The sequence below is a fragment of the Engraulis encrasicolus genome, chromosome 15 (assembly GCF_034702125.1).
Source record: "Engraulis encrasicolus isolate BLACKSEA-1 chromosome 15, IST_EnEncr_1.0, whole genome shotgun sequence".
Classification (NCBI taxonomy): Eukaryota; Metazoa; Chordata; class Actinopteri; order Clupeiformes; family Engraulidae; genus Engraulis; species Engraulis encrasicolus.
The window spans coordinates 44,020,490-44,041,593 of NC_085871.1; the positions used below are offsets into that span (position 1 = coordinate 44,020,490).

At 41.9% G+C, this 21,104-nt stretch overlaps 2 long non-coding RNA genes across 3 annotated transcripts; one reads left to right on the top strand and one right to left on the bottom strand.

Moving 5' to 3' along the window:
- Nucleotides 1-2,369: 2,369 nt before the first annotated feature.
- LOC134464668 (uncharacterized) lies at nt 2,370-4,157 on the top strand. Its single transcript, XR_010038006.1, has 3 exons — nt 2,370-2,574; nt 3,013-3,185; nt 3,630-4,157. It is a non-coding gene; the product is annotated as an uncharacterized LOC134464668 (long non-coding RNA).
- A 661-nt stretch (nt 4,158-4,818) lies between these two features.
- LOC134464669 (uncharacterized) lies at nt 4,819-7,116 on the bottom strand. 2 transcript variants are annotated; one of them, XR_010038008.1, is made up of 4 exons: nt 7,047-7,116; nt 5,586-5,725; nt 5,129-5,262; nt 4,819-5,004 (listed from the first exon to the last, which is right to left on the bottom strand). It is a non-coding gene; the product is annotated as an uncharacterized LOC134464669 (long non-coding RNA). The 2 variants fall into 2 exon arrangements; XR_010038007.1 differs by lacking the exon at nt 7,047-7,116 and having other exon boundaries at nt 5,586-5,936.
- Nucleotides 7,117-21,104: the final 13,988 nt, after the last annotated feature.

Sequence of the window (21,104 nt, forward strand, 5' to 3'; positions counted from 1 at the left end):
ATCATACGGAAGGTTTAATTTATTGCATGTCAGTTAATGAGCAGTACTTCCCCGCAGTTGGCTGTTAGCTACATGTGTAAAGTAATAGTTGGATACTGAACAAATTCTGTTGATGGCAATTTTAAACTTCTGCAATTAGACTTTAACTTTTCAAAATTTTGTCATAGTTGAGACAGAGGATGCTTCCCCGAAATGCAGTGCTATTTTACTTCTTTGTGTTTAATTTAGAACTGCAGGTCGTACAGTAATAGTTGGACATCTTTCTGTTTTGTTTTGTCAAAATTGATGAAAGTTTTTTTCTAAATTATTTTTAGCCACTTGTGTTGCCTAAGCCGGTGACATATGGTGACATTTGAACCTTGGCAAGACGCTGAGGTACTCTTTCTTTGTGATATTTTGTTTTGAGAGTCTAACTGGTGGTTTGTCACACCACGTTATATCTCTTGAAGCGAGCTCATTTTATGTCATGGGTACCACAAATCCAAAGCCTGATCATGGTGGTGATATTGAATTTATGGAAAAACGGCATTCTGGCTCCTCAGCTTATGTGAGGCGATGGAATGTAAAATATGGCTTTAATGGAAGCCTTACAATTGAAAATTGTGAGGCCTTATTAGAAAATGTGCTTCTTCGCCACAAAGAAAAAATGGCTGAGTATGAAGAAGAAGCCAGAGTGTGTGAATTGTGGCTTGCTGAAGCAAAACTTAGGAATATGCAAATGAAGCATATGCAAACTGACAAAGTACATGACGATGATACTGTTGTGTATGTGTCTGATGACCATGTGATGACTGTTACAAGGTGTGAGGAAGGAGGTCAATATCAGGACCCTCCAGCTCCACTCACAACACCCTGTAGGCCTACTATAGTTGTTCCCCCTGACGCTCTTGCCGTAGCTTGAGTTGAACGGACGCCTGTCCCATTTCCTCTCTACTCACACAATGTGTTAAAGGGGGTGATGACCCTCGAGGTCAATTCTGCCACCCCTACAATGAGTAGAACAAATACTCGCTCCCAATCCTCAGTAGTGGAAAATTATTCCCAGACTGCAGATCGAGACTTATTGGATGATTTTCGAACACTCTATCATGATTTTCGAGCACTCTCTTTCCCAAAGACTGAGAATCCAGTGCGTGGCAGCCGTGCCCAGAGGAGGGGGAGGGGTAGAGGACGCTTAGGGTGTATGGGTGAGAGACGAAAATATAATTTGTGCTTTGCATGTGGCATGACGGGTCATTGGGCTCGACATTGTTCCCTAGACAAGAAGAACTCGAGTGGAGATGACAAATATACTTAGAAGAACTGATTTGTTCAATGTCTAGTGTGCACACCCAACTTGCTCTTGTCGCAGTGGAAGTTAGCTGGCAATGGCGATAACTTGCGAAATATCCCTTCCACTTCGTCAATGAGCAGTGAGTGTGACATAACTTAACACTTTTTCTTAATTGATAGGTTAGGCTACCTGTCTGTACGTCTGTGTTTGTCTAAATGGGCCCATGTTCATGTTTGTGTCCATGTCCATGTCCATGTTTGTTCATGTTGAATGCCGGCTGTGTGAATGCTGTGTGTGTGGGTGTGTGTCACTCCCCGGGTTGTGTATGTGAGTGGTTTGCCTCACTGAAGTGCACGTGGGAGAATGAGTGATTGTGACGTCTAGTGAAGGACGGTCTGATCCGTGTTGGTGTGATTCTCCAGAATGTCCGAGAGACATTTGACTTTCCTGAGTATAAACAGCAAAACAATGGGTATGTGTTTTTATTTACTGCAAAGTTATTTTTGGGGACCATTTTTGTTCTGTCGCATATGATGGGCTGTGGCGACATGGAGGTTCTTTTCATTTTATTTTTATACATTTTGTTTCCACAATGTATTTGTTTTTGTTTGTGAACTTTCATTGTGAACCTGCAACTTTCTAGAAGCCAAGACCATTTGAGTAATTTGAGTAGTCTTTGAAACTTTCACATGTTTCATAAGCCCTAATGAATCTGTTTGTTTTTTGGGTTATTTTGGAGTTTTAATACTGGTTTGAACGTAGGTTTATGCTTTTCTGAGGGATAATTCTGTTTTCTTTCCCCTTTTCTTTTAATCCGTTCAGACATAGTGTCATGAATTTCCTGTTACCTGAATGACACTACTGAATTTGTGATGCATTGATCACGACACTGTGTTATGTCATTATCCTGCAGTACTGTGGTACTTAACTTTTCCATGACTGTTACTGGATGTCTCTGGAGGTCCGGTGTGCATGAAGGCACTTCCTCACACTGGGGTTGAGTACCTCGACTGTGCCGTAGTTGGGTTTACCTAACTGGACTCACTTGTCTGGTCATTAAAGGTAGGGTTGGAGATCTTTGAAAACGGTTCCTGTGAGCTATATTTTTGAAAATACACAGCCCGCCTCTCCCTTCAGCCCTCCCCTCAAAGCCACGCCTTCAAAACACATGAACGCGCATGCAGTCTGTCAAGTGTTCGGATTATCCCGGGAACCCACGAGAGCTCACGAGGCGGGTCTAGAAGCCACGACAAATCGATTAGCCAAGCTAACTTCCAGCCATGGCACTGTCTCCGGCTACGGTAAGAATGTTCAACATCACAATAAACGCACAGGCCGTCATGGTTGCCATTTCAAGAAATATTGATGACAGTAGATGTAGGCCTATACTGTTATTGAACTTGACTTGATACGTGTTACTTAGATATCTCATTCTAACTTCCTAACACTGATGGCAGATACCGTCATCCCTAGACAGTAGCCAGCTACAGTACTGACACATGGATTTATTTTGACAGATGTGTACAGCAATATACATTTTACTATTGTATTTATATATACCCGACACCACAATCCGTAGTGTTTTAGGCAAGGACGTCAGTTATGTACGAATCTTACGGGGAGATTTCACTTGGATTGTCGCACGCGCAGACACAGGAACAGAGGGAGTAAAGAAAAACAACCGAACTGATCAACGCTAATGAAATTGTTTTGGCTGACGATATTTTCATATGCTTTAGACCTTCCACGACCACGAGAGCTCCAGCTCTGACTTTCCTGGCCCATCACAATCATAACGACCTAACAGCCCAGTAGGACCGATGACCAGAGATGGAAGAGGAGGAAGATAGACGCAGCAGAGGTCGGGGATATTGATTAGGAAGACTCCAACAGAATTGACGCCCTGCTAACTGTAAGGATGTACATTCATCCCACAATAACATTATGTCCTGCTGTATTCCTCCAGATGTTCAAGTATTGTAATGGATGTTATCACAACAGATGTACTCTATATCGAGTAGGCTACACGAGCACACCTGTTGTGATAACCATTACATTATTTCTACTCCTATGAGTAGTAGTGTGATATTACATGGTTGTAGGTACACAACACCAGTGGTAGTTCAAGTACATCCATAAAAGCCCATCTACTTCATACATCTGTGTAACCCCTGGCACAACACCAGTTTGTAAGAAATTGACTGCAAAACGTTGTATGCATACAATTGGCACATCTTTATTTATATACACAATAATGATTGCTTATGTCCATGTTGGTCTTATTGTCAATAGAGTTGTTTAGTCCCCATCATCAAATAGAAAATGCACTACATAAAATGTATTTATTGCTTTGCAGGCCTTGATTCAATCATTGAATTTGAAGCAATCCCATCGGTTACTGCAGCGTGCCCTGACCCGTGACCCCAGTTTGATGTTCGACCTGGCACATGACATCTGGTCCTCAGTCACAGCCCAGTAGCACAACCAACCTGGCGCCTCTGCGCAATCTGTAAGGAGATGCCCATGAACATTGAAAGGAAATGCTGTGGTGTTCTCAGTTTTGATGGAAGACTTTGGGCTGATGTAGGACCAGGTGAGAGAAACGGACTCTTCAGGCATGCAGCCTACAGACAGTATGGGGCACTTGAACAGGGTTGACGTTGTAATACACAGTACAATACCCAGGATTAGCCAGGGTTACCCTGCTCCACTAGAGCAATATAAAAGGTTTATACAGAGTACGGTATAAAACACACAAACCGGCAGTGTGCAGAGTTTTATTATTTTTCATTATCTGTAGGAGCATTCATCTGTACATTTATACATGTCACCTTTTTGGTTTGGAACCACGTTTGTCTTGTTGTTTTTTTTCATACATAGAAAATAAATGCAACCTGTCAAATAATCTTCTGATTGTGGTCTTGTGGAATATATAAATTATGTAACAGTGTTAATTTTGTCAGCTTTTTTTGATTTAGTCGTAGTCTTAGTCACAATGACGAAAATCAATTTTAGTCTTAGTCATATTTTAGTCATTGCCTTCCCAATTTAGTCTTAGTCTTAGTCTAAATGACGAAAATCAATTTTAGTCTTAGTCAATTTTTAGTCATTTTAGTCATTTTAGTCGACACTGTCCATAATAGAACTTCTCCACACACTGCTTCTCTTCTGAACATATATCATTGACTGTACAGAATAAACCCTCTCCGCACACGGCTTCTCTTTATAACATATCATTGACTGTACAGAATAGACCTTCTTCACACACTGGTTCTCTTTTTCTAAATTTTATTGAAAAACGGTGTTAATTTCGTCAGCTTTTTAAAATTTTGTCTTAGTCTTAGTCACAATGACGAAAATCAATTTTAGTCTTAGTCATATTTTAGTCATTGCCTTCCCAATTTAGTCTTAGTCTCAGTCTAAATGACGAAAATCAAAAAAGGGCATTGACGAAATATTTTAGTCATAGTCATAGTTGACGAAATTAACACTGTTATGTAACCATGCATTTTCAGTCAGAGAATGAATAAAAAAAAAGCCACACAGTCAAATTGTGTCCACCAATATTTACCGTCATTGAAATGTATGGACAATTTAAACAATGTATTACACATGACACTAGATACATTACTTTATACTATATTTACATGTCATTACCACACAAAAACTCGGGGAAGGTGGGTAAGTGCAGCAACTGTGAAGGGCCTAGTCTGAGGTTGGAGGCGTCTGTGCTGTAAAAAGATGAACAGAATTAGAAATCACATATCTGACAGTAGCTCCAGTGACATTTTAAATGTAAGTAACCTGGGTTGTTGGGGCAGGGACACCAAAAATAACTCCTTTATCTGGGCTCACCTGGTTGTGAGTGTCTGCGGTCAGCCATCCCTCTTAGGGTAGAAAGTCTTCTGCGCAGGACGGTGCCCTGAAGGTTGACGTTCACAGTATGCAGCCTTCATGTCCTGGAACTTTTATTGTGCAATTTTCCATATCTGAAACAAGCAATGTGTTAGACTATATTAGGGCTACATTACATCAAATTACACAGCAGGGTTTTACAGGGTGTTGGCTACAGTCCCAGGACCAAAGTGGACTGTGGATGGAGGTGTAGGTAGGGAGAGGTAAGGATGGGATTTCAACCTGCTTCTCTCTGATCTTAGGACCACCTCTCACCATCAGGTGATGGCTGGCTGCTACCTCAAATTTCATTCATGGCCCAAGTTATGTTCTGTAATCAGCATTGTTTTTACCTTACAAAAATAAATGTAAATGCACCATGGGGGGCTGTGAAGATCTTATTTACAGAACTACATACTGAATTGAGCCAGCCGCCTTTCTCTTGGTTGGTGTGTTGAGATGGTGACTGCAGTCCAGGCTTCTTGGATCGGAGGAGAAAAGCTGTAGCTTTTACTGGCATAAGTATGTGGTTGTGGAAGGACCCTGTCTGCTGTTGACCTGAGGGAAAAAAGAGCACAAATTGCATATTAGCACAGAGCCCATGCTAAGACCATAGACAGATAAATCATCTGGCACAATCTGCATGCAACCAACAGAACCTAGAAATAGAAAGATTAGCAGCAATACACAAAGGGGACAAGTATACAAAAAACATGCAAAGTGTACTGATAAGGTGAATGGAGGTAGTCTGTGTTGATTCCAGCAACCTCAAAGACTGAAAAGTGTCCCACATAGGAATATGATAATTTAGTGCAGTGTTTCTCAACAGGGGTGCCGGGGCACCCTGGGGTGCCGTAGGGCCCCCTCAGGGGTGCCGCGGAAACGTGGCTGATAAATAAATTATATAACATAAAACATATTTGTCAAAATTGATAAGTTAATGTTAGTCAGTGGAATCTTTGATCTGCCATTTACGCACAATAAAGTAAATATTGGTCACCCCAGCTGCAACTTTGAACGTAGGTCGTGCGACTAGGTTGTGTGTCTCCAAATGTGTTACTTTTCTAAGCTTGTGTGGTATGGATGTGATGCTATATTACGGCTTGTTGGTTTGGGGTGCCTTGAAATTTTTCATGAATTGAAAGGGTGCCTCGCCTAAAAAAAAGGTTGAGAAACACTGATTTAGTGCATCAATTACAACTACAGGATCTGTTCGCTTTTGTCAGATAGAACCATTGTTTTTCAAAGGCAGATCATTCCAAAAAGGATAGGCCTATCTGCAACTGGACGAAATTACACCCACAAACATGAATAAAATAAACTACCAGTGTGCAGTGATTCATTCTTCATTTACTTGGCAGCCTTGATATGTTGTGATACAGGATCAAGGAACAGCTATGGAAAACACCACAACCTTGGAATGGACAAAGCAGAACATTTCAATATAACCAGGGTAAAAACAAATAATGTACCGGCATCTCCATGTGATCATTCAGTGTAGCCATCACAATAAAGATCTGCTGTGTAGCCGTCATGGTCATTAGGTGGTATTTATCAAATGCAAAACTACTGTCTTCTCAAAAACGACATCAGCGAGTTAACAACATTACACCCACAATGTACATGATTGTGGGTGTAATGTTGTTAACTCGCTGATGTCGTTGACATTGTAAACATTTGAAAACCCAAAGGCAATCTATTTTGCAATGCTGGAGCGGCGAACAGGTTGTGCTTGTGCTTGCTACTATTACCAGCGTCATACAACAGAGAATGTACCCAAAGGCAAAGCAAAACATGCAAACGATATATTTTTGTAAACCACTAGAAAGACATGGGCTTTGCTGGTCAAAGTAATGTGTGCGTAAACATGGTTACTTACTACGGGGTGAATCCGTAGTTACTGAACGCAGGTGGAGAAGGGGTGCTTCCGTCCTCCCAGCTGGTTTGTCTGGGTCGTTCGCATAACTAGTAGCAAAACACACAAGAGTAACCGTCTGAGTTACAGTGTTTATGTGCACAGAATAAATGCCACAGGGGGGAAAAAACACCAAAAATAACGCGATTAAGGTAGCAGCTATGTTAAGCAAGGTAGCAGCTATAAGCTTACATGTTGGAGCTTGACCTAATCCTCTGACCCCTCTCAATGGATACTATACTTGCTTAAAAAAAGACACCACTGTGTCCTAAACCAATTCACCAAATATTATACAGACAAATATGTTACCTCACCTCTCGATTAGAAATATGGTCACCAAAGCGTATTTGAAGCCGCTGCCGTAGCCGACATCTGTGTCCAAGAGTGTCGGTCCCATGTCCAATTTTCAGCCCGTGTTGGAGTCTGGTCTTGCGAGTCCGATGACTATCCAAGGGAGTATGTTATCCTGACATGGTTAGTCCAGTGTTCCAAAAGCTAAAGTTCTTCCTGTAGCTCTGCAAAAGCCACCAAAGTTTCCAAGTAGCTCAGCCTGCTGCTAACTCTCGTTACCTTGCTACTAGCCGAGTGATGATGAGCCTCGTCGCGTGTGCATGAATGATGGGGGCGGGGTCGGTCAAGTTCACGAGTCGGTGAACGCGCAGGGAGGAGGGGTGAGTGCTGGCGGTTGATGGACGTGTCAGAAACCAATAGAAGTGATGATGAGTATTACTTCTATTGGTTGCCGTTTTCTTCTGACTACGCCCTCTACACTGGACCAAAAGATTTCGTTTTTTTTCCAAACACTCTATTTTAATGGGTGCTATGGCGTCATGAGGAGTTTTTCAGATGATATGGTAAAAAATGTGCCAGGAAAACATCTCCTATCCCACCTTTAAAGCAGTTGGTTTGTTTTGCTATCTCCCAACTGTGATTTATTTCTTTATTTTATTTGTCAGTTTTGTTTGACTCTGTCTGGGTTTTATTTTGCTTTAAGGATGGTTTATGGTTGGTTATGTCTAAATGTACAAGTTGGGTGAGATTTAACCTTACATTTTATATAAGCCTACTTGTTTCAAAATATTATGAGACACAGTTATGACTTAATTTTATTGCTTTAAAAGTGGTTATGTGCCACAGGTTTATGTGAGGACAAATCTCATCCTATCTTATTAGTTGTAACGATGTGGACAGCAAGGTGGTTTGTGTTGCCAGTTTGATGTATTGTGTGTTGTGTTTTGATGGCGTGTTCCCGTACTTTGTTTTTTTTTCTCCCTGTTTTAAGTGCGCTGTCCTCACTGACGGGAGTTGGGCTAAGCCCCTACATCTACCATGACCTCATGAACGACGGACAGTGAGAACTGCATGCCAATATGTTTGGTTCTGTTGCGAAGTGTTTAATGCAGACCTAACTACTAGCCAACTATGTCTGTGGCTGTAGTAATTTTATGTTGCATGCTTGTTGTTTTCCCTGTGCCGATTCTGTCCATTTGTGTGTAACGGGTTGAACCGTGCAGTTCACCAGACAATGTGTCCCCCAGTCTTGCCGTAGTGAAAAGACGTAATGAGACGCTTGGCCACTGAGTGGCTAATTAGTTAGTGGCGACTAGGCCATGGTTTTTTTAATAAAAACACCAGCAATAGTAGGTTTTTAGAGCTCTCCCGGTGTTCGAGTGTCTACGGGGGTTTAACCTCTGCCTTTGTGGTCTGTGCTGAGGTCCGGTTACGCGCGGACAAGCACCCTGGCCACGTCCCTTTTGTCTGTGTTTAGGTTGGACAGACCCTGTTATCCGAACTGTTCTAACTCCTCTCGCCCTGTCATGTTGTGAGGAGAGTGTCGCCGAGGGTCTGAGCATTTACATTCACCATGGGCAGTTGGCCCATCGCTGTTTTGCCCAACCGTATTTTTTTATATATATATATTCTTTTCTGTTTGTTTGTTTTCTTTGGTTTGTGTCGTGCTGGCCGCCTCCTCCCTTCCCGTCTATTTAGATGGCTGTCCGGAGTGTTTACGCACTCCTGACTCGTTATTTCATCCGCTTAGGGCAGGCTCCTGTGTCATGGGCTCTCTCACCTGGCCTGGTAACTCTCTCTAATTGCGATCAATTATCTGCCTCTCTGCTCACTACTCACTCTGCTCTGTCTAATTAGCTTCACCTGTGTCTGCTCTGCTCTGCTCTGATCTGTTCTCATTAACCCACCAGCTGCACTGCATTTCCTGCTCATCACCAACAGTATTTAAAGCCCTGTTTTTCAGTCTACCTTTGTCAGAACGTCTGCGAAGCCTGCACCTGTTTACCTGCTTGTCTAAGCTCTTCTCCTGACTCCTGAACCCGGACCTGCCTGTGCTCTGCTCTGCTCTCCTGACCCGGAAACCCGACCTGCCTTTTGTCCCCGACTCTGTCTACTCTTCTGCCCTGAACCTCGACCTGCCTTTGCCCTCTGGATCTCCAACTATTCTCAACCCCGGTAAATCTGACCTGCCCTCTTCCTTGTGACTTCGATTTCTGCATTGCCCTGAACTGTACTCCTGCACCCCATTCATTCTGCCCTGTTGTGTGTGTGTTCCCCCCAGGATTCTTCCGTCCGGAGTCGTCTTCCATCATCTCCATAGGAGCCACTTCTGCCGACGGGGGGGCACACCCACACAGGAACCTCTGGAACCTCTGCCATCCCGGTAACCTCTACAAACCCTGGAAACCACCTTCTCCCAATCCCCTTTCCCCTGAACTTAAATAAACACCCCAAAACGTGACGCATTTGTGGTCCACGTCTGTCTGTACCGTGACATCCTGGGTAGCATCAGTAGCCTATATTTACCTTCGCCAAGACAAAGTCGCCGAAGGTTATGTTTTGACCGCTGTGTATTTATTTATTAATTAATTTATTTGTTAATATGTTTGTTTGTATGTACTTCGTATAACTCAGACAGAACTGAGCCGATTTTTATGAAATTTGGTGGGATGATTGGTCATGACCCAAGGAACAATCGATTAGTTTTTGGGAGTGATTGGGTCAAAGGTCAAGGTCAAAATGTTTGTTTGTACTTCGTATAACTCAGACAGAACTGAGCCGATCTTTATGAAATTTAGTGGGATGATTCGTCATGACCCGAGGAACAATCGATTACTTTTTGGGAGTGATTGGGTCAAAGGTCAAAGGTCAAGGTCACGAAAAGGTCAAAAACGTACATTGAGCCAATTTTTATGACATTTGGTGGGATGATTGGTCATGACCCAAGGAACAATCGATTAGTTTTTGGGAGTGATTGGGTCAAAGGTCAAAGGTCAAGGTCAAAATGTTTGTTTGTACTTCGTATAACTCAGACAGAACTGAGCCGATCTTTATGAAATTTAGTGGGATGATTCGTCATGACCCGAGGAACAATCGATTACTTTTTGGGAGTGATTGGGTCAAAGGTCAAAGGTCAAGGTCACGAAAAGGTCAAAAACGTACATTGAGCCAATTTTTATGACATTTGGTGGGATGATTGGTCATGACCCAAGGAACAATCGATTCGTTTTTGGGAGTGATTAGGTCAAAGGTCAAAGGTCAAGGTCAAAATTTGTGTTTGTACTTCGTATAACTCAGACAAAACTGAGCCGATTTTGATGAAATTTAGTGGGATGATTGGTCATGACCCAAGGAACAATCGATTACTTTTTGGGAGTGATTGGGTCAAAGGTCAAGGTCACGAAAAGGTCAAAAATGTACATTGAGCCGATTTATATGAAATTTACTGGGATGATTGGTCATCACCCAAGGGACAATCGATTACTTTTTTGGAGTGATTGGGTCAAAGGTCAAAGGTCACGAAAAGGTCAAAAACGTAAATTCAGCCGATTTTTATGCAATTTGGTGGGATGATTGGTGATGACCCAAGGAACAATCGATTAGTTTTTGGGAGTGATTGGGTCAAAGGTCAAAGGTCAAGGTCAAAATTTGTGTTTGTACTTCGTATAACTCAGACAAAACTGAGCCGATTTTGATGAAATTTAGTGGGATGATTGGTCATGACCCAAGGAACAATTGATTACTTTTTGGGAGTGAGTGGGTCAAAGGTCAAGGTCACGAAAAGGTAAAAAATGTACATTGAGCCGATTTATATGAAATTTACTGGGATGATTGGTCATCACCCAAGGGACAATCGATTACTTTTTTGGAGTGATTGGGTCAAAGGTCAAAGGTCACGAAAAGGTCGAAAACGTAAATTCAGCCGATTTTTATGAAATTTACTGGGATGATTGGTCATGACCCAAGGAACAATCGATTACTTTTTGGGATTGATTGGGTCAAAGGTCAAGGTCAAGGTCACGAAAAGGTCATAAACGTTTTTCTTCGCCAAGCACTATATGCCAGAACAACGTGTGCATGCGGAATTGAATGAGAGGTCAAGACTGGGCCAAATATGTAATATTACGATATTCCGGTCCAATTTAAATGAAACTAACACCAAAATTTGGAGAATGTTACGCCCCACACTCTGAAGATGGCCAGAAAAAAATAAGTGGCGTAGGCGAAGGTTTGCGCTCTACCGAGTGCCCATTCTAGTTGTGTGTGTAGTGCAACCGTTGGAATTAACTCGCCGGTGTGTAATGACTGGTGTTGACCGGATTTGCTTGTAGTATGTACTCCCTCTGATTGAATCGCCTACTTGCCGTGGTGTGTGTGTCTGTGCGCATTTAATCTTGAGTACCTTTATCGGTCCACACAGTTAACCTGCCCTGAGACCTGATGCTTTGCAATATTTAGGGCAGACACTCTGGATTTCCCCCCTTCCTTTTTATTTCGGCAGCACGGCCAGTTCAGAGTATTTTGTGATTTGTTTTATGTTTTGTGTCAGTACATAAAATACTTTTTATGTCAACAAAAGGGAACGTCTCTGTGCATATCTATCCGAGCCTGTTGTGCCTTGGTGTACTGGTTATTACTTCTGGGGAGGTTCTCCCAGTGGTGTAGTTATGAAATTGCAGTCCAAAGTTGATAATTAATTTCTTGAATAATTGACGTCAGGTCCACTCTGCATGGAGTATTTTCAGGGCTTTACTGGATGTAGTAAAGTTGTTTTTCATCATTTTGTTGTACTTTTGATAAATGTTGTCCTCATGTAATAGTGCTGTCTATTTTATTTCAAGTATTGGTTATGCAACAATGTTTTGGGTTTTGTTTTGTCAGCACTGGTGACATGGGTTTTTATTTGTTTTTATTTTACAGCTCTCTACTCTGTTCCAGCTGCACACTTCTCCTTGTTACTGTCTGTGTGTGGTTAAGTTGACCACTGAGGGCTTCTTTCTGTGCGGCAAATTGCTGACTGTGTTTGCCTTTTCCTGTATTGATGTATGCACCTCTGTGATGGAGGGTGCAGGGTGTTTGGAATTGTTTGTGTTTTACTTTTTATTTTATTTTTGGTTTATAACTTTCTGGGTTATGCTGTATTTTGTTTTTATTTTCTCTCCGAATTGGTTTGATTTTCTTTTGTGGACTTTTGTTTTTGTGTTAACAATTATCCTCCTCGTTTACTGTGCTCAAAGCCTGTTTAGGTATGACTTCAGTGTTATTGAGTCATGTGGATGACACATGCCTCAAACAGGAGAGACATTTTAGGATATTTACAGATGTTTTATGCATAATGTTTTATTTTGTTTGGTAATTCTTTAAAGCACATGGAATAATGACTGTTTTTGAAATGTGCTACTCCTCAAATTAATGAATAGTGCATCAAACAAATGCATGTTAAATGAGATCTTGTTCTGAAACTTCACCCCTAACCAAAACTAACACATTTACTTACAACAATGTTGATTTCACTAACCATATTTAGAAACACATTGAGAATGATAAATGTTTAGAGTAGAATACTTTTCGCTGTTCTTCATTTTCAGCAGGAAAAGTCCCGAGTTGCACGCAGGGCCGCTGACAGATTTGGCTGGGCCCGGGACAAAGTCATCTGAAAGGGCCCCCTCACCCAATACATGCAATGTAGTGAGGACCCAATTCTGCCCCCCTTCTCCCAGGGCCCGGGGCAACTGTTCCCCTTGTCAGCTTCCCTGGTTGCACGTTAAGACTTGGAGTGGAGAGAGCCGCCCGGTTGCATCAAAAGGGACTGAATGTTTACATACCGTCCGTCTCAGTACTGGTGGGCAAGGAGCTCCCCTCAACTTTAGAGGTTTTGACTTCTCCACAGCCAATGGAGAATGCAAGTGTGAGACTGTGTTTTTCCTTACAAGTTGGACATTTTCTATGAACATGGACTTTGAGAGTGGATACAAATCCCAAGATGATTGATAGACACGGATGGCGAAGTGAATATTACGTGTACCTGTACCTGTCATACATGGCTTATGTGTGTTTAAGACTTCATTGAGAGAACAAGAAATAATGATTTTGTTTTAACATTGTGTATATTCGAAACATAGGTATGATTTCTTCCTAATTTTACGTGATTAGAATGACACCATAGATGTTTTGACTACGCTATACCAATTTAAAATCTTTAAGGAATGCCTTAGTTGCTCCCTATGCTCATGTGAAAGCTGCTGGTCCATTACCTAAATATTTATGCTGACCCACCGGATGCCTTGCAGGACACAGACAATGTTTTCTCTCTCTCTCTCTCAGCAGTAACCCTGGTTATTAAAGGAGTCTACTGGTTGGACAAGTTGAAACCTTTGCCCACAACGAGGTTGGGGAGGTATTCGTGCTCCTGTCTGAATGACAGATCTTTATAGTGTCTGATTCAAAGTGACACCCTGCGTTGTCTACGCAGATGTACGTGTGCCATCAGAATGATTCCAATGGATGAAAAAAAGAAAACTGCTGATTTTGAGAAAGTCGTTTCCTGGACAAGCATGGGTACAGCCTTGTTTAAGAACTGTGACAATTTGGAACTGTTAATAAATTTGAGCCTAACTAATATGGAGCAGACTAATGCAGTGTAATGGTTCTGAATAACTGAATAACTCTGACCTTTATATTTGAATATTTTCATTCTACACACCATGCGTAAAAGCCATGGTGATTGTTTAGTGGTAATGATTATATTTTCAAGAGGAGGGAATGTTAAGAAATTCTCTACATGTATTATTGAAAATATACTCTGTTATTCTTTGTTACTCTCTCTCTCTCTTTCTCTTTCTCTTTTTTTCTGTCTGTCTCTCTCTCTCTCTCTCCTTTGCTCTGAGTTATGTGACATCTCTGGTCCACAAGAAAAACATCTCTGCCTTGGTCGTCCAGGATGGGGTACTACTCTGCTGAACTATGACCTTGGATGTTTAGGCTGGTGGAAACTATCCATCACAGACCAGACGCCAGTAAGGGCCCACGGAACCAGGGGGAGACGAGACCATATATGTTCCTCATATTTAGTTTTACATATGCATGATAGGAAAATTACTTGTTAGAATGAGACAATAAAGGCTTTCGCCTCGCTGCTGGTAGATTCGGGCTTGCAAGGAACCATGTAACCATTTTCTGTGAGTGCAAGACCCCCGAGCTGCTCGCAGATTTTAAATGCTACCTCTGTTTCCTGTGTTTTCTTTCAGGTCAATTTGATAAGGTAATACAGTGAAATTATTCACACACATGTAGGCTACATATGACGTTTCTCATCCAAGACTTATCTCACCCTCAGCACTGTTTGTATCATCTACAGATGTCATCTATGCCAGTGTGGGAGGAACAGTCATCCTGCCTGGTGATGGTGTGGGGGGTCCAAACTGCTCCTCTGTGGAATGGTATGGGCCGTCAGGTGGTGGACCCTGGAGGAAGATCTGGCCAGACGTGCCCCCTGAGCGAGCTGGAAGACTCAGTCTGCTGCCTGACTGTTCCCTCCACATCACCAACATCACCACTGAGGAGGCTGGAGACTACAGCTGTGGACATCCCTGGAGTGGTGGGGAGAAATGGTTTCAAGTTATTCTTCTTGACGGTATGTGTTCAGTTAGGCCTGTCACGATAACAGTTTTTTGCCAGACGATAACGAAAACAGGAAATTATTGCGATAATCGATAATATTGTCTCTCTCGCCATTTTCAAACAATATAATGTGCAATAAAAAACACTGCTATGCAAGGTGCGGCCTCCTTCTTGAAACATTGAATTTAACATTTGGGCCAGCAGACTCAGAGGTTTAAATAATTAAGATTGACACCTGCTCCAAGCAGAAATGTGTCAAACAATATAATGGCGTAAAAATGCAATAAAAATGTGACTACACCCCTTCACATTTTTAAAGCATCACGGCGGGGGATATATATATATGTTTTTAAATACATCCTCATGGAGCACAATAGGCTCTAAATAGGCTTTTTTGTATTTATTATTAGGGTAAGTTATATAGTCTTTCTTTAACATTTTATTTATCTTTCTCAAGCACACTGAATGGCTTATAGGCCTATCCATGGTGTGATGTAAAATAACCTACTGGTGGGGTATTGTTAATTCACAAATTATTAAGCTTACTTAGACAGCTTATTTCAAACAAATGCACGTTGTTACTAGCTAATTGTCAGTCAAAACCCAAATCAGCCCTGTTAAAGGCATTTCAACATCAGCAAAAAGCAAAAGAGCATGAACAGATGCACAAGTTCCAGCTGCAGGCAGCTCTCTCTCTCTCTCTCTCTCTCTCTCCCCGATACCCTCGACTGGAACAAGTTGCAATTCTGCGCACTTTAAAGTCCTTTATGAACGCCCATACATTGATTCTTATGAGTTATGAGTCACCATGTCTCCGTTTCCCCTGTAGCGCGCTCAACCGTTCACATTCTCCTGGTGTGACAGATTTAAATCCACAAATCGTATCTTCATGATTTGCTTGCGGACTGCCTACTCATATTGTTAGGTCTAAATAAAAAAGAAATATAGCGTAAATCACAAAAAGAACAGACAACGAGCGTCGGGGTAGGAGGCGCATTGAAATAATAGTGGAAACTCGGCGAGGTTTAAAATAACAGCCTCAGAGCAAGTTTGTCGCGACGGTACCACTATTTCATGTTTGCACAAACACGTCTTCGTCGTGGATATTGTGTTGCTGCGCATGTTTCAAAATGAACATTTGCCTCAGTGTTGAAGCTGTTCATTTCCCCTCTCTGAGGAATGTTGCAGATGCGCTGACTGAGACTGGAAGAATATTGCGCTCCTATCTCTAGCGCTGATTCTTTGTCGAGGCTTATAAGCGACGCGCGGGAACACCAGCGTTCTATTTCAAAGACGCAAGTAGCCAGATCAATGCACCTTTTTCCAAGCAGAACTGCACTGAAACTTAAAATTACACCAACATTTAAGCGTCATTGCGCTGCGTTGGCCTATAACGCGCCATCAGTAGTCTTACGGCTACGGTAGAGAAAGGGAGAGAGGGAAAACAAAACATCACGCAAATAACTTATCGTTACTTATTGGGGCCAGAAAAGTGATCGTTCTTGTAAAAAGTTATCGTCCGATTTATTGACTTATCGTATATCGTGACAGGCTTATGTCCAGTTACATCTATGAAATTCTGTGTGTGTGTGTGTGTGTGTGTGCAAGGGCGTAACTTTATGCTGACAATTGGGGGGGTCAAGATTTCCATCTAAATGAATTAAATGGCTAAACAGTTTTCTTCAGTATTTGCATGTACAGTTATGTATGTTACCTGGTCATTTGTGCCTCCTGCGCTGTCTCTCTCTGTACTCTCTCTCCCTGTTTTTGGTCATCCGATTCTCCTTCGCCTCGTTCTCTCCCTCTGTCTTCAACTGATGCACTTCCTCCATCACCTCCTTTCTGTTGCTCAACTGCTACATCTCCTCCGTTGCCTCTCTCTCCTTCAACTGCTGCACCTCCTCTGACACCTTCATACTCTATCTCTTGAACTGGTTCACCTCCTTTGTCACCTCCTTCTCTCTCCCTCTCATCTGTGCTTCCTCGTCTCTCTCTCTGGACACCCGTCTCTCTCTCATCACCTGTACCTCCTTGGCCTTGGATCTCTCTTTGGTGACCTGCACAATCAAGTTTTTGAACCTGATATAAAAAAAACCTCAGTTAATGTTCAAATGGCTTGGCAGCAAACTCACATCAGAGTTTTAGAGAATGCATTTTCCCAATCAGGCTAAAGTCAAGCTGTCAGAAAATCTCCATTTGTAATGTGGCATATAGCAATAAAGCAAAGATGAGTTAATTAATTAATTAATTTAAAAACATTCCTACCCTTTGCTTAGTAGGCCTAATTCATATGATCAGAATAAAGCTACAGTCAGAGATGGTTGATAAAATCTTTGATGCAGTGCCAAATATGAATGACATATCCCAACCAGCAGGATGCTGCACAAATAGGATCTCTTGTCTGCTGTTCGCCATGTTGTTAATCATATGATCAGAAGAAAGTTGCTGTGGTAGAAATTAAAGTAGCCTGCTGGCTACATAATATCCCATACCCATTATTTATACAATTGACTGTTGTTTTTTTTTTTTATAACTAAATATACAGTGGCGACTGGCGACAAAAATATTGAGAGGACCTCCTCTGTCTCACTCTAAGCACAGCCACGCAGTGTCACGCGAGGAAGGAACCCCTTGTCTACACAACCCTCTCTCGTGTCTCTCTCTTCATTACTTCACTGGCGAAACAAACTGTAATCGCTTGGCTGTTGTCAACAAATGCGATTTTGAAAACAAAATATAATGCCACAATACATCTTATTTAAAATGGATGTGTTTACTATTGGTGTCAAAAAACTTACAGGCATTTTGGTTCAGCTGCATTGAACAAGCTTCTCATTTGAAGTGGATACTATCATAGGAAATCACGCAGGCAACTGGACAGGGGGTAACCAAAAACTACTTAAATGACGTGAAATAAAACAAACAGACGTCCGATTGCTAGGGTTTCACAAAATGTGTTGGTTTGAGGGAGTAAATATCCCAAGTGCTAGCCATCAACGAAGTCCAAAATAGCCAGCCACGTCCAGTGTTATTGAACTAGCTGTCTGTCGTAACCTAGCATAAAATAGCTATATAACTAACTGACAGGCAGAAAGGCAGTGGTACACTATAGGTTCTCAAAACACTCGGAAATAATGTCTCTTATGCCAAAGACGCATCCACGCATGATCATGTGGCAATTGCAAGTTAAAAGTAGAAAACAACAATTGCTCAATACTTGATAAAGCTGATCGCTAATCAGTTTGAATTTGGGATAGTGGATTACCCATTGAGAGATTCCCTGATTGTCGCTCCCAACGCAGGACGCTCCCCGGTCGGCTCGCTCCCACTAGCCAGACTATCGATCCCACCGCCATATAACGGAGCTAGTTATCTTTTTGATGTTAGTTTTTTGTTTCTAACCCTAACCTTAACCCTAAACCTAACCCTAACCCTAACCCTAAATTGCTTGTATGTGGCAGTGTATGATAATACGTGAAATATAATCGGGTGGGACTACACGTCCGGGAGTGATAGAAACACCTGGGACTACACGTCCGGGAGCGATCTCAGTTGGGAGTGTCCATGTACACAACTAACGCAGATTTGGGGAATACCAAGGGGGGCAGGGGGGGTTACATTACAACATGATTAAACATAACTGAACGAAACTATTTTTCACTATTTTACATAAAATGGGTAAAGTTGTTCATGCAAGACAAGTACTGTAATTATATAGGGGGGGGGTTGTACAATTATATAAGGGGGGTTATATTGTCAGGGTTTGAAGTCTGGGGGGGTCAAAACCCCCGTAACCCCCGTGGAAATTACGCCCATGTGTGTGTGTGTGTGTGTGTGTGTGTGTGTGTGTGTGTGTGTGTATGTTGGGGTTTGTGAGGGGTTGTATCAGTTTACTGTTAACGTGTGTAATCCCCCCCCCTTCACACACACACACACACACACACACACACACAAAGACACACACACACAAACACACACACGCACGCACACATACACACACACACACACACACACACACACACACACACACACACACACACACACACACACACACACACACACACACACACACACACACACACACACACACACACACACTTGGTGGAGTTGTTTATGTTTCCTGTGTGACGCTACTGACGGAGTGTAGAGTACTGTTTCTCAACGGGGGCTCTACATCCCCCCAGGGGGCTTTAGGGAGCACTTGGGGGGCGTGGAGAATAATAATGGGGGTATTAGTGTACTTCATTTTAATTTGCAACACTAATGGGGGTCGTTGACAGGCTTATGATGATGTCAAGGGGGCGGTGTGTGTGTGTGTGTGTGTGTGTGTGTGTGTGTGTGAGTTGAGGTGTGTGAGGGGTTGTATCAGTTTCCTGTTAATGACTGTAAACCCCCCCCGATTCACACACACACACAACAGGTGTCATTTACTCGAGTGTGGGACGGACAGCCAGGCTGCCTGTGTGTGTGTGTGTGTGTGTGTGTGTGTATGTGTGTTGGGGTTTGTGAGAGGTTGTATCAGTTTACTGTTAATGTGTGTAACCCCCCCCCACACACACACACACACACCACACACAAACACACACACACACACTTGGTGGAGTTGTTCGTGTGTTCCTCTGTGACTCTACTGACGGAGTGTAGAGTAGTGTTTCTCAACGGGGTCTCTACATCCCCCCAGGGGGCTTTAGGGAGCCCTTGGGGGGCGTTGAGAAGAAGAATGGGGTATAAGTCTATTTAATTTTAATTTGTAACTCTAATGGGGGTCGTTTCCAGGCTTATGATGAGGTCAAGGGGGCGTTGCGTGTGTGTGTGTGTGTGTGTGTGTGTGTGTGTGTGTGTGTGTGTGTGTGTGTGTGTGTGTGTGTGTGTGTGTGTGTGTGTGTGTGTGTGTATGTTTTTGTTTGTGTGTGTGTGTTTGTGTATTTGTGTCTCTCTCTGTGCATCCTGTCCATTTCCTGTTANACACACGCACACACACACATACATGGGTAGATGACGGATAGGCAGTAAAAAACATTTTTTTCACAAAACATTGTTTATGAGGGAAAAAAGTATATGTCTACGTAGTGCAGCAATTAATCTTTCAAAAAATCCAAGTGGTCACAATGTTGGTCTATTCATTGATTATTTATTTACGTTGATAAAGCAATTTGCTGAAAATATGTCCTTTGGTGTGATGTTAAGAAATAAATATATTAAGTAATGTAGAATTGGCTTGATGGAGTTTTATGAACATTGTTACACTCTTCATATTTATTGCAATTTTTTAAAGTCTTTATTTAATGAGAAATTACCATTTAAGTATTTTTTTCCCATTAGATGTGAGATTATTAGAAACCTTCGAGGAAAAACAGGGATATCTTTCTTTTAAATGTTCAAAATTGTCCGAATTTATACTAACTTTTCAGGGACGATAATTTGTTCTTCCCTAATGCAATATTCAGTGTTTATCAAACATATTGTTTAGCTCAAACAAATATTTGAGCGTTTAAAACATGTCACACCGTAGGACATTCATGTCACGCTAAAGGACAGAAATGCAAAACTGAGCCAGAAACAAATATATCAACATGATTATTTTGTCTTTTGATCATAATATAATGTTGTACACTTATAAGTCTTTGAATCGTCGATTATCAGCCTATCGTAACTCTTAATGACAGCCATGCGGTCATTGAATGTAACCTGCAGAGCTCATAAGACTCATACTGAAGGGTGACCTTGGCATGACCATCACACTTTTGTAGGTATGCTATGACTGTCACACCATTGAACCTGTAGTGTGTAGTGGCCAGTGCCTGTTTGGTATCTCAAGCTGGACAGCACATTTATGCTGCATATTGAGCTCTCCACAGCATACTTTATTCATCTATACTCCTCTATATCTCTCACTGATCTTTCCTTCACTGTTATATTTTATGGTTTCAAAGCACCATTAATGACATTTTAGATCATTTGACAGTATCCAAAATCAACAGCAAATATTCATCAACAATGCATCAAAGTATAAATTCCAAAGGCCAATAAAGGAATAAGTAATTTGAATACGCAACATTTATCTAGTCAAACAACAACAAAAAAAAAATGTACTACCAGTTGTTTTAAAAG